Here is an 18,165-nt window from a genome sequence, read left to right on the forward strand (position 1 = left end):
TTTAACAAGACTAATAAAGGTTTATAATAACATGAAGGTGATTTAATGATTGTCATTTTCATTTTTGGATGAACTCTCTTTAATTGACAGAATTTGTGGAATAATGCAAACCAAAAAACCTTTTTGATCATTTAAAGGTAAATCATTAAGCTCATACTTTTATAAAGATTCATAATTTTTTATTATCTACAATTTTCTTTAGCTTTAAAGTGGCCTGGATAATCATAATTACAGATAATTTAGGGTTGTCATGCTGACAAAGAAATAGAAGGGAAATTAATTTGTGGTATTCAGCATAATTGAGCTATCAGGGACAGTTCACCCCTAAAAGTTAATATTCTGACATCATGTTTTATTCATGTTAATCCAAAACTGTGTAGCTGATTTTCCTCTGAAGAACACAAAAGAACAGAATGTTGATAAAGATTTGGTTGGAATAAATACAGTGCAAATCAATGGGAACATAATATGACAGAGTTATTATAGTTGGATGAACTATCTATAGCAGTGGTTCTCAAACTGTGGTACGTCATTCCAGTGGGACGCAAATATGAAATATGAAATAAGTCATGTACATGCTACACACAAATCTTCCATGTTTTTTAACTGTGCAGAGTTGTAGCTGCTTTACTGGGCCTACAACGCTACTGTATTTTAATACTGCTCATTTTGGTGGTACTTGTAGAGACCATTTTTTTCTGAGGTGGTACTTGATGAAAAAAAGTTTGAGAACCACTGATCTATAGGGTTTCATTTCTAAACCCAATAGATTCCTTTAACACATTATACTGGCACCAAATTCTATCCGAATTATGTCCCTATTAACTGGAAGCAGATATTTTTATAGCGTTATTTATTAGGGCCAGGACTTCTTTAATTTTATTTTACTGGAATGTAGCATAAACATGGCTTAAAGAGAGCTTAACCAAAAAATAAGATTACTCACTCTTCAACTGATTAAAACCTATTTGAGTTTCTTTCTAATGTTGAATACAAAAGACGATATTTTGAAGACAACCATTGACTTCCATAGTCATTTTTGTCCTACAATGGAAGTCAATGGGAGCCAGCATTCTGCATTCTTCAAAAGATCTTTGTGTCCAACAGAAGGAAGTCGAAGGTTTAACACCACATGAAGGAAAATAAATGATTAGGTACCTTTAATTTTAAGTTTCTTTTGACATGAGTGTCTGTAACACTATTAAATGCCAACACATCTTTGCATTGCAATGGCGAGAGCTTTCTTTACCTTTCCAGTGTCCTCTAGAAAATCATTCGGCACTGCATCCATTCGGCTCTAAAGTGATGCATCACATATTGACGCTGTAAGATGAGAGAAACAGAGAAATACAGAGAAAGAGAGAAAGAGAATAAGAGGTCAGTGAAAATAATGAAGAGGAACAACTCCAAAAAGCAAAAGCTTTATCTCCTCTCTGCTCTTTCTCTTTCCCATTTTCTCTATCGCTCCCGATCTTAATGAGTACCACGGTCGTCCATCCTACAGCCGTACGTCACCACTCGACGAGGACGGGAGGGAGACGGGACACAGAAAACACAACTCAGCAACAATGACTAGACGAGTCCATGCACAAACACTCACTTACACGCGACTCTATGCGGCTCTTTCTCAAGGGCACCGGCAGAAGAAGTGCATTGCTTTTCTATCGTTCCTGACGCCGTGCAGCGTAACTGGTGCTTTTGAGCAGCCGTCTGTTCTGTGGGAAGAATGAAACACAGTGTGAAAACACCCTCAGGAAAGAAAAAAAAAAAAATCACAAATGAGTTTTCTTTAACATCTCAATTTATTCTCCAGGACAGAGATTTGTACTTAAGCCTCCCGCTTCTCTGATGTTGCATAAGAAAAACACCCTCACAATCTCACGCATGCCTTCTCTGTTTAAGAAATCGAGATATTAATTCTTGAAAAAAAAAAACATTTCATCTTCTCTTTAAATGTCTGACTCATGCCGTCTGATGTTAGTGCATGCGTCTGTATATGTATGCCGTCTAGACAGTAGCGTTCTGCATTGCATCTCAAACACAGATTTGTATTTTCAGCGTGTTCGGAGTCACACGCAACAGCACACCTCTGACCTTCTCAAACACAGACGCAGAATATTCATCATAGGCGTCTGGCTGCAGGTTGTACTACAGCATGGACAACATACGTTGAAGTTAAAGCTCAAATGTATAGTGGAGTCTAACTTATTTGTACTTACTAACTCATTTAAAGCAGCTTTACTGAAAGTCATACTGTCTGTACGTCTGTGGGTGACAGCATTTGTCGCTGGGCAAAATATAAATAACACTGATACAGTTGAAGGCAAAATTAATTAAATGTGAAAATTCTAGTATATCCCAAGTTATATTTAATGCTTTATTTAAAAATTCTAAGTTTTATCTAGCTTCCAGGATGAATGCACATCTGATTTAACAGCACAAACATCAGACAGCAACTCAATCGCAAAATCCCCTTGAGGAATTTGGTTTACTCCTGCCTTGTGCCCTCATAAAGAGTATGTTTCAGGCCTAACAAACCGCTCAAACACTGGTTACAGTAATGGGACTGTTAATTAAGGTAGTCGATGTGTTCATAGAAGTACCTAATGAGTTGGTAAAGTTATAGGTGGTGGGTGTAATATATATTAATGGTGTAGAACAAGAAAAACAGAGCTATTTAAGCAGATTGTGTTTCCCATTTCAAATTGGACTCTCTATCACAGGTCGTGGGCAGTCAGAGAGACGATTAGACCCTGTGGACACAAACACACGCACACACACTGGCTCGTGCTTGGGTCTGTGGACCTCATTGCAATGCATTATGTGAAGCCAGGCTGCAGCAGAAGCGAAACCCGCTACTAACCAGCATGCTGTCAGGCTGTAATGGCTCAAACTAGAGCATTACCCCTCGAGACAAACACACACAACTGCTGAAACACATGCACAAACACACACACATTCCTGATGTGAGGTGCTTTTACACATGTTCCAGCCCAGAGCTACATTATCAAATGAGATGCTCACCGTTTTCACGATAAAATCGATGTTGATAATCCGGGGAAAGCAGTTATCCAGGAATACGCTGCATCCAGACTCATCAAATGACCTATCAAAAGTCCATAACCACATAGACAGTACAAAATAAAAACATTTTAAGTGGACCACAGGGGGGAAAAAACGCTCAAATTAATGCAACAGTCTGGTTCTGGAGGTAAAAACTCTGTTCATTTCTCAAAAGTGAAATTCATTTTTAATGATAAGTTATAAATCTTTAAAAACTGTGAGGGTGTTTAAGAGATAGTTCACTTAAAAATAAAAAATACTCAAGATTGATTCACACTCACATTGTTGTTAATGTTTATGAGTTTCATTCTTCTGACAAGATATTCTGAAGAACATTGGGGAAAATAAACATTCACATCCATAGTAGAAAAAATACTACGGAAGTCAAAGCTGTTTTTATTTTTCAGCATTCGGGCTCCACATCCCAAGGCCGCTTCTGGCTGATCCATGTCTCATTGCCACTTTCGGCTCCACGCCCGACAGACACCTATGCCCTACCCACCAGTGCCTGCTCACCCAAATCTGCTACCGCTCCACGTTCCAGGGCTACCTCTGCTTCACTCCCTGGTGCCTGCTTAACCACATCTGCTGCAGCTCTATGCCTCAAGGGCCGCCTCTGGTTCCTTTTCTCAAGGGCCACCTCTGGCTCCATGTCCCAAGGGCTACTTCTGGCTCCACATCCCAGGGGTCTCTGCTCCACTAACCAGTGCCTGCTTACCTAGATCTACCACTGCTCCACACTCCAGGGCTCTGGCTCCACGTCTCAAGGGTCGCCTCTGCTTCAACCACCAGGACCTGCTTACCTAGATCTACCACAGCTCCACGCTTCAGCTCCGCCTCTGGCTCCACGTCTCATGGGTTGCCTCTGCTTCACCTACTATTGCCTGCTTATCTAAATCTACAACAGCTCCTCGCTCCAGGGCCATCTCTGCTCCACGTTCCAGGGCTGCCTCTGGCTCCACATCCCAGGGGTCGCCTCTGCTCCCAATACCAGTACCTGCTTACCTAGATATCAAAGGCCGTCACTGGATTCACGTCTCAAAGGCTACCACTGGCTTCACATCCCAAGGGTTGCCTCTGCTCCACCAATCAGTGCCTACTTACCTAAATCTACCACTGCTCCACACTCCAGGGTCGCCTCTGGCTCAATGTCCCAAGGGCCACCTCTTGCGCCACATCTCAGAGAGCTGACTCTGCTCCACCTATCAGTGCCTGCTTACCTAAATCTACCCCAGCTCTACGCTCCAGGGTTACCTCTGCTCCACGTTCCAACAGTCACCTCAGGCTCCACGTCCCAAGGACCGCCTTTGGCTTCACGTGTCAAGGGCTTGCTCTAGCTCCACGTCTCAAAGGCTGTCACTGGATTCACGTCTCAAAGGCCACCACTGGCTCACATCCCAAGGGTTGCCTCTGCTCCACATATCAGTGCCTACTTACCTAGATCTACCACTGCTCCACACTTCAGGGTTACTTCTGCTCCACGTCTCACGGCTATCTCTGGCTCCATGTCCCAAGGGTCACCACTGGCTCCACGTCTCAAGGGTCGCCTCTGCTCCAACCACCAGTGCCTGCTTACCTAGGTCTACCACAGCTCCACACTTCAGCTTCGTCTCTGGCTCCACGTCTCATGGGTTGCCTCTGCTTTACCTACTATTGCCTGCTTATCTAGATCTACAACAGCTCCTCGCTCCAGGGCCATCTCTGCTCCACGTCCCAGGGCCGCCTCTGACTCCACATCCCTGGGGTCGCCTCTGCTCCCAATACCAGTACCTGCTTACCTAGATCTACCACGGCTCTATGTTCCAGGGCCACCTCTGTTCCATGTCCCAATAGTCACCTCAGGCTTCACACCCCAAGCACCGTCTCTGGCTTCATGTGTCAAGGGCTGCCTCTAGCTCCACGTCTAAAAGGCAGTCACTGGATTCATGTCTCAAAGACCACCACTGGCTCCACATTCCAAGGGTTGCCTCTGCTTCACCTATTAGTGCCTACTTACCTAGATCTACCACTGCTCCACACTCCAGGGTTGCCTCTGGCTCAATGTCCTAAGGGCCACCTCTTGCGCCACATCTCAAAGAGCTGACTCAGCTCCACCTATCAGTGCCTGCTTACCTAAATCTACCCCAGCTCTACGCTCCAGGGTTACCTCTGCTCCACTTCTCACGGCCACCTCTGGCCCCACGTCCCAAGGGTCAGCACTGGCTCCACGTCTCAAGGGTTGCCTCTGCTCCAACTACCAGTGCCTGCTTACCTAGAACTACCACAGCTCTATGTTCCAGGGCCACCTCTGCTACACGGACCAATAGTCACCTCAGGCTCCACGTACCAAGGACCACCTCTGGCTTCACTGCTCCACGTCCCAGGGCGGCCTCTGGCTCCACATCCCAAGGGTCGCCTATGCTCCCAATACCAGTACCTGCTTACCTAGATCTCAAAGGCCGTCACTGGATTCACGTCTCAAAGGCTACCACTGGCTCCACATCCCAAGGGTTGTCTCTGCTCCACCTATCAGTGCCTACTTACCTAGATCTACCACTGCTCCACACTCAAGGGTTGCCTCTGGCTCCACTTCCCAATAGTCACATCAGGCTCCACGTCCCAAGGACCACCTCTGGCTTCACGTGTCAAGGGCTTGCTCTAGCTCCACGTCTCAAAGGCTGTCACTGGATTCACGTCTCAAAGGCCACCACTGGCTCCACATCTCTAGGGTTGCCTCTGCTCTACCGATCAGTGCCTACTTGCCTAGATCTACCACTGCTCCACACTCCAGGGTCGCCTCTGGCTCAATGTCCTAAGGGCCACCTCTTGCGCCACATCTCAAAGAGCTGACTCAGCTCCACCTATCAGTGCCTGCTTACCTAAATCTACCCCAGCTCTACGCTCCAGGGTTACCTCTGCTCCACTTCTCACGGCCACCTCTGGCCCCACGTCCCAAGGGTCAGCACTGGCTCCACGTCTCAAGGGTTGCCTCTGCTCCAACTACCAGTGCCTGCTTACCTAGAACTACCACAGCTCTATATTCCAGGGCCACCTCTGCTACACGTCCCAATAGTCACCTCAGGCTCCACATCCCAAGGACCACTTCTGGCTTCACTGCTCCACGTCCCAGGGCGGCCTCTGGCTCCACATCCAAAGGGTCGCCTCTGCTCCCAATACCAGTACCTGCTTACCTAGATCTCAAAGGCCATCACTGGATTCACGTCTCAAAGGCTACCACTGGCTCCACATCCCAAGGGTTGTCTCTGCTTCACCTATCAGTGCCTACTTACCTAAATCTACCACTGCTCCACACTCCAGGGTCGCCTCTGGCTCAATGTCCCAAGGGCCACCTCTTGCACCACGTCTCAAGTGCTGACTCTGTTCCACCTATCAGTGCCTGCTCACCTAAATCTACCCCAGCTCTACGCTCCAGGGTTACCTCTGCTCCACGTCTCACGGCCACCTCTGGCTCCATGTCCCAAGGGTCACCACTGGCTCCATGTCTCAAGGTTTGCCTCTGCTCCACGTCCCAAGGACCACCTCTGGCTTCATGTGTCAAGGGCTTGCTCTAGCTCCACGTCTCCAAGGCCGTCACTGGATTCACATCTCAAAGGCCACCACTTTCTCCACATACCAAGGGTTGCCTTTGCTCCACCTATCAGTGCCTACTTACCTAGATCTACAACAGCTCTATGCTCCAGGGCCATCTCTGCACCACGTCCCAGGGGTCACTTTTGCTCCACATCCCAGTACCTGCTTACCTAGACGTACCCCAGCTCTTTGTTCCAGGGCCACCTATGCTCCACGTCCCAATGGTCACCTTTGGCTCCACATGCCAAGGGCTGCCTCTAGCTCCACGTCTCAAAGGCTGCCTCTGGATTCACGTCTAAACGGCCACCACTGGCTGAACGTCCAAAGGGCCACCTCTGCTCCACCTAAAAGTGCCTGCTTACCCAGATCTGGCTCTATGTCCCAAGAGACACCTCTGGCTTCATGTCTCAAATGTTGCCTCTCCTCCACCTACTCGTGTCTACTTACCTTGATCTACCACAGCTCAGATCTGGCTTTACGTCCCAAGGGCCACTTCTGGCTCCGCGTCTCAAGAGTTGCCGCTGCTCCACCTACCAGTGCCTGCTTACCTAGGTCTACCACAGCTCTATACTCTAGGGCCACCTCTACTCCACGTCTCAGGGCCGCCTCTGGCTTTACGTCCCAAGGGCCACCAGTAGCTCCACGTCCCAAGGGCCGCCTCTGCTCCGCTTACCAGGGCCTGCTTACCCAGAACTATCACAGCTTCACGCTCTAGCGCCGCCTCTGGCTCCATGTCTCAAGGGCTGCCACTCGCTCCATGCGCTCCATGCCACTCGCTCCTCTGCTCCACCTACCAGATCGACCACAGCTACACGCTCCAGGGTCACCTGTGGCTCCAAGTCCCGTGGCCTCCTCTGGCTCCACCCACCAGTGCCTGCTTACCAAGATCCCCCACAGCTCCACATTCCAGGTTCTTCTCTGTCTCCACATCCCAAGAGTCGCCTCTGGGTTAACATCCCATGCCCACCTTTGGCTCCACCTGCTTACCCAGATCTGCCACAGATCCACATTCCAAGTGCCTCTGGCTATACTTCACAAGGGTCGCCTCTGGCTCCAGTGCCTGCTTACTCAAATCTGCCACAAATCTTCAATCCTCAGGATTCACTTCACAAAGGCTGCCTCTGTTCCACCCACCATTGCCTGCTGACCCAGATCTGCCGCAGCTACACACTCCAGAGCCACCTCTGTGGCTCAAGGCCACCTCTGTTCTACTCTGATAGGCAGCCTATGCTCCTTCCACCAGCACCTGCTTACCCACATGCCAGTGCTTGCTTACAAAGATCTGTTGCAGCTCCACGCTCCAGGGACCCAGAAAGTGGCCATGGAGTAAACACATGAAGCAATATTTCATAACAGTACATATTTAAATACAGTACTGTGCGAAAGTCTTAGGACACTCGTATTTTCACCAAAAAATAAAAAATAAAGTCAGTTTTCTCTATATTTTTCAATTTAAGTTTGAAAATCAATTTACCTTTCCAAATATTAATTTTGTCATTAATTGTAATTATACAATGAGATTGACTGACAACAGACAGTGCTCCAAACAGATCTGATCTGATCATCATTCAGTCTGTCTGGAATGACATGAAGATTCCGAACTGAGACAAACTCAATCCATAAGATCTTTGGCAAAATATCCAAGACGCTTCAAAAAAACAAACAAAGGCAAAGCTAACTGAAAGTCTACCAAGTGTTTAAAATGCAAGGTGTGGTCATGTTAAATGTGGATTTGATTTAGTTTAAGTTAAGTGACAAATAAAATATATTTATTATTTTTGAAAACATTTCTACACCGTGCTGTATTTAAATTTGATAAATCTACAAACACAATATATATCATATAATCTATTTTTTATTTAGGATAATCCAGTAATATTCAGTAATAAAATGTTTTAGTCTATGATTTTAACCAAATTGAAGCAAAATTTGTTTAAATTGAATCTGCAATGCTTCATGGAAACCTTATCCATTAAAGCATTAAGTTTACATCGTTGCCTCAGATTTTTAAAATACTTTTCTACCTTAAATAAGTTTTGTAATTGGATTCACACCATAGCTTGTTCGTTTGGTCCATGAATAGCAATACTCAAACATAGAGCTTTTTTATAATCCCAATAAGAAAAATGAATGGAAAAAATACTTCCAGGACCAGCACAGCTGAAGTAATCACTAATGCAATTAACTAGTTAAACAGAAAACATATAAAGACATTAAATCAGAACTGACTAATGGCTAATAAAGGATTTTGTCTAATGAAAGAAGCAATAACAAAAAGCATATGTGCATGTGCGGTAATATTGTATCTGATGTCCTAAGCTGATATCCAGAGCGCCAGATGTTTCCGTGTGTCCGTAATGGGCTGTTTCAGGGGCAGTGCCAGCGTCCGCAGAGTCCCGCTGAGCACCATCTCCATCTGCCAATGCACACAGCTGAGGCCCCACACCACAACCCAGAGCGGAGTTAACCTGTCCAAGAGACTATCATTCTCACACACACACACTCGGTCACACGAACACACAGCACACAGGAAAACACAGACATGAATTAGAAGATTTAATCTTTGTGCATGTCAAGACTTCATAAGATTTTTAAAATTGCAATACGCTTATTACAATTCTTGATCTTTTTTTGTTAAACCTTCTGTTGAAATCATCCACCCTTCACATCAAAAATGACCCGTTTTCACTAAGCTTCTACAATTTAAAGAAGCTATGTTTTATTCCAATTTCTTAAATCTACTTTGCATGATTAAACAAACTCATCTTCATCACAATCTCTGAATGCGCCTTTTCTTACGTTTTTCAGTCAGTTTCTTGAACTTTCCCCCCTATACGCAAAAACTTTTAGTAGTCTATAAAAGATGTCCGGTGTTTCTTATTTTGGCCGATTTAAACAATTATAAACAACATGTAGGAGCCATACATTGTATATTGGTGAATGACCACAAGGTGTCAGTACCAGACTATATAACTGTGGCTTCACTGCATGGAGGAAGAGAGCGTTGGTAGGAAGATGCACACATGCTGCGTCACAATCCGCTTACTTTGCATCCTAAATAGTATTTGAAAATAGAATTAGTATGTCAAAACCAAAGTATGTTGAAAAGAGTATGCAAGAGATTCCCGGATGGTTTGCTATTTTGGGTAAAGAATTTAAGTGTAGAACTGTCCATACTCTAACAGCTGATATTGCTCACAATACATTGCGCATTGAACATAAATGGGATTAAAACTACAAACGCGTGTGAAAAGTGTAAATCTACAAGCATGATGGATGCGCAAGACCAACCGTCAAGTAGAGAGGCTTCGGTAAATATGTTTAAATGACTGTTATCAATACCTAGCCCACTGGAAAATATTTAAATTGCATTATCTGTCTTATATTTCATCTGCAACAACAATACTGAACTTATATAAAGACGCGTTAGACGTCAAAACGTTTGAATGCATAATTACCCAAAGACCTGAGGAGATTTCTCGGCATGAAAGACCTGTGAATGGCAGATTAACCTGCTGCTTCTCCAATAAGGTAGGAAATTAAATAGGACAGAAATGTGGCTGGTGTGTGGATGATCGACAGGGGGCATAACTAAGCAACACAACGATCTGTTAAAGAGGAAGTAGTATCTCCCAAAGCTTGCACACTCAAAAGTATAAACTTTTCCTTCACAAAAGAAGTACATACATTTAGGGTGTAGTATAAGTATGCGAATTGGGGCGCAGCAACAGTTTTTCACCGTAACAGAACTTTGACCGTAACATAAGGTAAGAGGAAAGTGTGCATTATAGATTAAGGAAAATTGCTGAAGGAATTCTGTTGATTGGAAAATAAAGATGTTTTTATTTTGCCTACGGACTCTGAGTTTTATGCGTAAAAAACTAGCTTGCTCTACAAACAATAGCGGCAATGGAACGGCGCTGCAACACAACATAAAACTCCCATCTAAAAAAATCACTTCCTGCCCTCCACATGTATTTCGCGTGTCATGAATGATGTCATGTGAAACCAACCTATTAATGGTAATACATTTTCCCAAAAAATATGTCAAAATAAGATTTGTCACCAAAAAAATCACTCCATTTGCTAAAACAAAGAGAAAGTTGTGGCCAAATTAACCCTTAAAATCACAGCAGAGTGGATGAAAACATTCCCAACATAACACAAGGGTTAAGTATATTCACTTTGCATGATTAAGCAGCAGGACTGATGCTCACAGGTCAAATCGTGGCTTCAGGTTAACGTTACGGCATGTCAAAATGCAGCGTTTGAGAGCAGCTCACTCCAGGAGGATTCACAGACATTAAGTGTGTTTGTCAGCATGCTGTCATACACTTAAAGTCCAAAGTGACAGCAGCAGATGGAGGACGTCGCAAACACTACTGCAGCCTGTCACACGCAATCAGGCATCAGTGTACGCACACAAACGCTGACTATAAACACTCACATATTCACTAAATATCACAGATTGTTTCCAACAAGCTCGCTGGTAGTCTGCATTTGCAGGCTTGAGTTCAAAGAGCCTTTCTTGGGTTCGTCATTAACCTTTCGGCCTGCCTGTGAACACACACGTACACAAACACCTGCTATACACACCTGCTGTGAGTTCACTCGGATATAACCGTGTCCATCTGTGTCAGATAGCAGTAACAGGGTGGAAACCTCACACACAAACAGACTAACAGGATAGTAAACAATAAAAGATGACTTTAATACATCAGTCATTTCTCCCATATAATTTTCTTATATTATTGGAGAGAACAGTATTTGTACTCAGATTTGACAGGTGGATCTTGACTTAAAGTATTTTTTCATTCACGGCTAAAAATGCTTTTATTAATTAGTGTTTTTGCCTTGTTTTTAGAACAAATATCTAAAAAGACTTAAATCAAGAAACATTTTCTAGACAAGCAAAAAAAAATCATTTTTTCAGATTTTTTTTTTTCTCAAAATTTTCCAAAGAACAAGGAAAATAATCTACAGAATTGTGCAAAATATTTGTATTTTTCAGAAATGGTTAAATTTGAGGTGGCACAGTGGCGCAGTAGGTAGTGCTGTACCCTCACAGCAAAAAGGTCACTGGTTCGAGCCTCGGCTGAGTCAGCTGGCGTTTCTCTGTGGAGTTTGCATGTTCTCCCCGCGTTCGCGTGGGTTTCCTCCGGGTGCTCTGGTTTCCCCCATAGTCCAAACACATGTGGTACAGGTTGAATTGGGTAGGCTGAATTGCCCGTAGTGTATGAGCATGTATGAATAAGTTGACGGTTCATTCCGCTGTGGCGACTTCGGATTAATAAAGGGACTAAGCCGAAAAAAAAAATTAATGAATGAATGAATGGTTCAATTTGAAACCTTGAAAGTAAAATGGAAACCTATTAACAAATATTAACAATTTTAAGTTTAAAGATCAGTGGAATAAAACTCTGGATATAAATGGAAACATTCATTAATTTTCCTTTGGTTTAGTCTCTATTCCAGAGGTCGCCACAGCAGAATGAACCACCAACTATTTCAGCATATGTATTACACAGCAGATGACCTTCCAACTGCAACCCAATACTGGGAAACACCCATGCACACTCACTCACACACATTCTGTTCATTACGGCCAATTTTGCTTACCCAATACACCCATATGTATGTGTTTTGACTGTGAAGGAAACCCACGCCAAAACGGGAGAACATGCAGAATGAACACAGAAATGCTAACTGGCTCGAACCAGTGACCTTCTTGCTGTGAGGCGACCACTGAGCCACCCCTAAATAAAGAAAAAAATGTCCTAATTTATACTCAGTATTTATTTACTGGGTGTATTTTTGTAGCTAGAGTAAAATAAATTTAGAAATGGAAATGAGGGTAAAATTTGAAAACAATTGCAACAAAAATACACATATTTGTCAAAGTCTATGCTCATGGCTTCCCGCTACATTCATTCTTCCGTGATGGGACCACGTTAATTCCCGCTACAGCTATATTACAGCTTCTCATTCAAAACCTTAAGTTGCTGTTGTTTTTTATAGCAGGTTATAATCACACCAAAACGTATTAAAATGTAAGAGAATTATAACAGAGCAAACTTTTCTGTACTTGTAGTTGTGCTGTTTGTTATTTGTTTAGGCTACATGCTGACAGACTGACAAGGATGCGCGATGTGAGGCCAGCAAACACGATGTAGCTTTCAGTTATGATGAACACAGATTCTATAATTATAGAAAAAGGCACGCAAGAAGTTTTGTGCATGAACAGAAAATCGACACGCAAGCAAAAGAGATTCACTTGCTCGTATTACATGAATGCAATCTCCACTTGTTATAATGCACTTACGACATTTGTCATTGAAATAACACCACAGGTAGTTGGAAGATCTGTGTAAAAGGCCTGCTGGAAAAATCATAGAGAAACACTGATGTTGTTGCATCAATGCAAGAATGCTGTTGAATTAATATAGGCAAAATAATAAATAAAAAAATTGCACAAAGACCAAAAAAGGTTAATATTTTTCTTTATTTTATCTTTATTTTTTTTCTTTTAATTTATCTTTATTTCAAAAACTTAATATTTATATTAAAACATTTTAAATTACTATTATAATTACGGTTAATATTAAGGATAATATATTTAAAACTTAAATTAATAAATTAAACTTGAATTTTGCATGTTAAAAAAATTGGAAACATGCTCTTATCAATAAAACAGCGGCACGCACACACACACACACATAAAAGCCTGATGTGAATCCGTCCACACCGCTGTCAGCTGCACAGGAAAGACAATCTCTGCACCAGGAGAACTACATCATTAAAATCACATTCAGGAGCCATTCATCCATTTAGAGTGAAATCTCATGCCACTATCTAATCAGAGGCCCCTGCAGTCAATACAGCAGAGACGAGACTCTGGCCCCTGTACTCACTGCAGATTTCTGGATGCTAATGGCACGATTACATCCACAACATAACAACATAATCCAGACCAAGGCCACCGGGGTCCAGTTTGAGACCGGAATGAGTGGAGTCTGAGACCAAACCAGATTTGGAGAAACAAACATTATGAATTCACGAGCTCGTAATTTCATTCATCCTGAACTGACATGGAGATAAACATGTTTGCTGTAAATAGTGACTGCTGGACTAATGCTTTCTGCTGATAAAAACAGACGACGAAATCTCATGAACTTAAAGTCAGACCAAGACAGAACATGATAAACAGTAAATATGATAGTGAAAAACAACTAGCAGGTAAATTTAGTATATCAATATATAAAGCAATATAATGTATTACAGGTTATATTATATTATATATTATATTTAAATACTATTAAATTAAATTTAAAATCAATATATAAAGTAGTATAGTAATATTTAAAAAATACAATTGACTTGTGATATATTATATTTAAAATCAAATTCAATTTAATATATTAATATATAAAGCAATAAAAAATACAATTTCCCTGTAATGCATTATAATTAAATACCAAATTCAATGTATTATAACAATATATAAAGCAAAATTATATGAATAAAAAATACAATTTACCTGTAACACTTACCAAATTCAATTTATTATAAAAAATGTATAACAATATAATATTAAAAAATAAAAATGTATCTGTAATACATTACATTACATTAAAATACCAAATTTAACCTATGTAAATATGGAGGAATGCATTATTTAAAAAAACGATTTACCTGTAATACATTATATTTAAATGCCAAATGAATGTTTTATATACAAAATATATAACAATATAATTATTATTTTAAAAACAATTAACCAGTAATATATAATATTTATAGTATTTAAAATCGGAAATTCAATTTAATTAAATATGTCAATATATAAACCAATTTTTTTTTAACTATTTGCCTTTAATATATTTTATATTTAAAGAGCAAATTCAATTTATTATAAATATGTAACAATACTACAAAAAACAAAATGTACATGTAAAACATTACATTGCATTACATTAAAATACCAAACACAACTTATTATAAAAACATTAATATTAAATAAAAAATATTACTAAAATATTGAATAAATAAAATTTAATTTATTGTCAATATATAAAGCAATATAATATTAAAAAATATAATTATAAAAATTTCTGCAATACATTATATTTAAATGAATAATTCATTTTAATGTACTATATAAATAAAGCAAAATAATATTTTTAAAAAAAATCTTTACCTGTAATACATTTTTAAATAGCAAATTCAATTTAATGTATCAATATTTAAAGTAATATATTATTTTAAAAATACAATTTACCTCAAATACATTATATTTAACTGACAAATTCAATTTATCAATATATAAAGAAATATACTAATGTTAAAAAATACATTTTACCTGTAATACATTATATTTAAATACCATATTCAACTTACTAATGCCCACCACTTATTCTTAATTAAGTTCAATAAACCCTTTTGTAGTGATTATGATTAACAAACAAGCTGTCATGAAAATTTTAACAAAAAGCTTTCAGCTTATTTAATATAATGCATAATCCATATAATACATAATAATAGAGCAATTCCATGCACATGTCAATCTTACCATGAAAAAAAAAAATTTTTTCCCATAATGGCGAAACCCTTTCTAGGTTTTGGTCCCACTTTACATTAAGTGTCCTTAACTACTATGTACTTGCATCAAAAAATAAATACAATGTACTTAGTTTTTATAATGTATTTGAGAACACTTGTGGTGCTTTTGAGTTGGGATAGAGGTTGGGTTATGGACAGGTTTGGTGGCATGGGTAGGTTTAAGGGTGGGTTAAGGTGTAAGGGATGGTCAACAGTGTATTTACAAATGTAATTACAAAAGTTAATTACAGATATAATTACATACATGTATTTAATCAAGCATAAGTACACAGTACATACATGTATTTACATAATAAGTACATTGTAATGAACTATTAATTTCTGTGTAAGTACATATTAGTTAAGGCCACTTAATATAAAGTGGGACCTGTTTTTTGCTTAGGCTTGTAAATTACAGTACTGCAAAAATACTCAAACATGTCTCTGTCAATGCTTTCAAACAATTATATTTGATTTACCAAAGTCACACAAGTGGCATTTTTACATCTGTCACATCCATAACAGAGCTTTTTCTTCAAAATTGTATAAATAAAATAATATCAATCATGTTTGCTCAATAGAGAGCCAACTCTTATCCTTTTGATTAACATCGTTTCTTGTGGGTTGTGCAGTTTAATTCACAGAAAATCTACAAAGTATGTTGTATACTGTAAACTCACAGACTTTTTTGGTCACATCCATAACGCATGTTTATTTTCCTCATTTAAAAATATTTAAATGTTTACAGATTGATCTTTTTCTGATCCCATAACTTTGTAGTGAGCTGTTTTGGAAAATATAAACCTGCTTCAATATAACTTTATATAATATATCTCTGTCAATTTATGTTTTAAGACTTTACTGCAAATGTCACATAACGTTGTAATTGCTCACTGCATAATCATTATGATTTCCTTGTGCAGCCTTGAGCAATACGATCAGCTGTTTTTTTGTTAGTTTTTTGCTGTTTTAGCAGCAGAACTGTGTGGATGCGGTCCAGAGAGCATTAATCCAGACAAACACTAGAGCTGATCTATTATACAGGTCAGGACGGCCGCTGTGCATTGACTATTTATGTAAATATATGCATCTGTGGTCATACGCTGAGATTTATCACAATGGCTGCACTGCGGACACAACCCGGGCTCTGAACAGAAGAAAACAGTAAGCAAAGCACAGAAAAGGGGAAAGAGAAAGGGGCAAAAGTTGGAGATCAGTCCTCTGTGTGTCCCATAGTGCACAGGCAATTTTCAGCTCTACTGAGCCAATTCCACGACGACTGAAGTCCGAAAGGCTGACCAAACTTATTCATAAAGCCAAACTCCTGCATTCTGTCATTCAAACACAAGGCTTTGGCTGGCGCAAATTTAGAGCGAAGATCAGAGAAGTCCATTAGTAAGCAGCGGTGGGATGTGAATGCATGCAGGAATAATTCTGAGACCAAATGAGGGCAGTTTGTCATTATAAAACAAAATTGTTACGTATAGTTTTGTTTCTATATATGTATGTGTGTGTGTCACACATATTTAATACACACACATACAGTTTAAGTCAGAATTATCACCCCTCCTGAATTATTACCCCCCACCCTGTATATTTATTTCCCCCAATTTCTGTTTAAGACATTTCTAAATACATTTAATAACTCATTTTTGACTAATTGACTAATTAGATATTTTTCAACTTATTAGTACTCAGTTTAAAGAGCCATTTAAAAGTTTAACTATGTTAAAATTAGGGTGCAAATCATTGTATAACGATGGTTTGTTCTGTAGACAATCCAAAACAAATAATAAGCGGGTTATTATTGACCTTAAAATGATTTTTAAAAATTATAAACTGCTTTTATTCTAGCCGAAATAAAACAAATAAGACTTTCTCCAAAAGACAAACTATTATATGAAATACTGTGAAATATTTCTTTCTCTGTAAAACATAATTTGGGAAATAATTGAAAAAGACAATTCATAGGAGGGTGAATAATTCTGACTTTCAACTGGTTATTATGTCAAAACAAACTTGGATGCGATTGCTCAGCACTATTATATAGCTTTTCTGAATTTATATCATATGTTGTAATGAAATAATTTTTCACTCAATGTCCCTATTAGGGCTGCACGATATTGGAAAGATGTGATATTGTGATACTTTGTTTGGTTGCAATAAATAATGTGATATTGATAGTTTCACAAGATAGTTTGAATAGCCCTATTTGATGATTTTCTGATTAGTCTGATAGTATTCAGCTAGAGAAATTGAAAAATTCCTTACTTTGCTTTGTCTCGATTCTAGTGCAAATATTTTAAAAAGCAAGTAAAATATTGTTTTGCTTCCTTCAGAAGAAATAAATCAAAATTAAGGGTAATTCCTTAAAACAAGCAAAATTAAATTGTTGTAAGTGAAATGATTTTGATTTCGCTTTGAAATGTAGATATGTTTTTGCATAAATCATTTATATATATACAGTAATTAAACAGAATTCTGCATTCTGTATTCCTGCTCAGCTATAGTTCAGACTCAACATTGCATATCTTGTGATGTGACTATTGCGGAAGTGCACATTGCGATATCGATGCTGAAACGATATATTGTGCAGCCCTAGTCCCTATTTAGTTAGAAGATGTAATTGTTATTATTAGATTAGTGATTTGTATAACATATAAACTACATTACTATACTTTTAAAAATATATATAATAGCAATTATATTAAGTAACTGTTATTAAGTTACCTTACCATTAAAAGTAATCCTTTACTGTCTTAAAATTCTCAGCAGATTTATTTAATACTGTAACTTTGTGTGCACTCAAAACAATTCCTAAAAATCATATTCATAAAGCCAAACTCCTGCGTTCTGTCATTCAAACACAAGGCTTCCTTTGGCACAAATTTGGACCGGAGATCAAAAAGTCCATTAGTAAGCAGCGGTGGGATG

General features: G+C 39.5%; 2 protein-coding genes across 2 annotated transcripts in view; one reads left to right on the forward strand and one right to left on the reverse strand.

The window, feature by feature from the left end:
- The window catches only part of mtpn (myotrophin), a 204,430-nt gene extending 201,021 nt beyond the window's left edge, over positions 1–3,409 (reverse strand). Inside the window, exons 1-3 of the mRNA XM_073945855.1 lie at positions 3,025–3,409; positions 1,605–1,715; positions 1,250–1,323 (exon numbers count right to left, since the gene is read on the reverse strand). The gene's annotated coding sequence lies outside the window, so the exon portion shown is untranslated. The remainder of the gene's footprint in view (positions 1–1,249; positions 1,324–1,604; positions 1,716–3,024) is intronic.
- chrm2a (cholinergic receptor, muscarinic 2a) overlaps positions 1–18,165 on the forward strand; it is a 140,136-nt gene that overhangs the window by 109,378 nt on the left and 12,593 nt on the right. The gene's annotated exons all lie outside the window — the stretch shown is intronic.

This window comes from Danio rerio, chromosome 4 (assembly GCF_049306965.1).
Source record: "Danio rerio strain Tuebingen ecotype United States chromosome 4, GRCz12tu, whole genome shotgun sequence".
Lineage (NCBI taxonomy): Eukaryota > Metazoa > Chordata > Actinopteri > Cypriniformes > Danionidae > Danio > Danio rerio.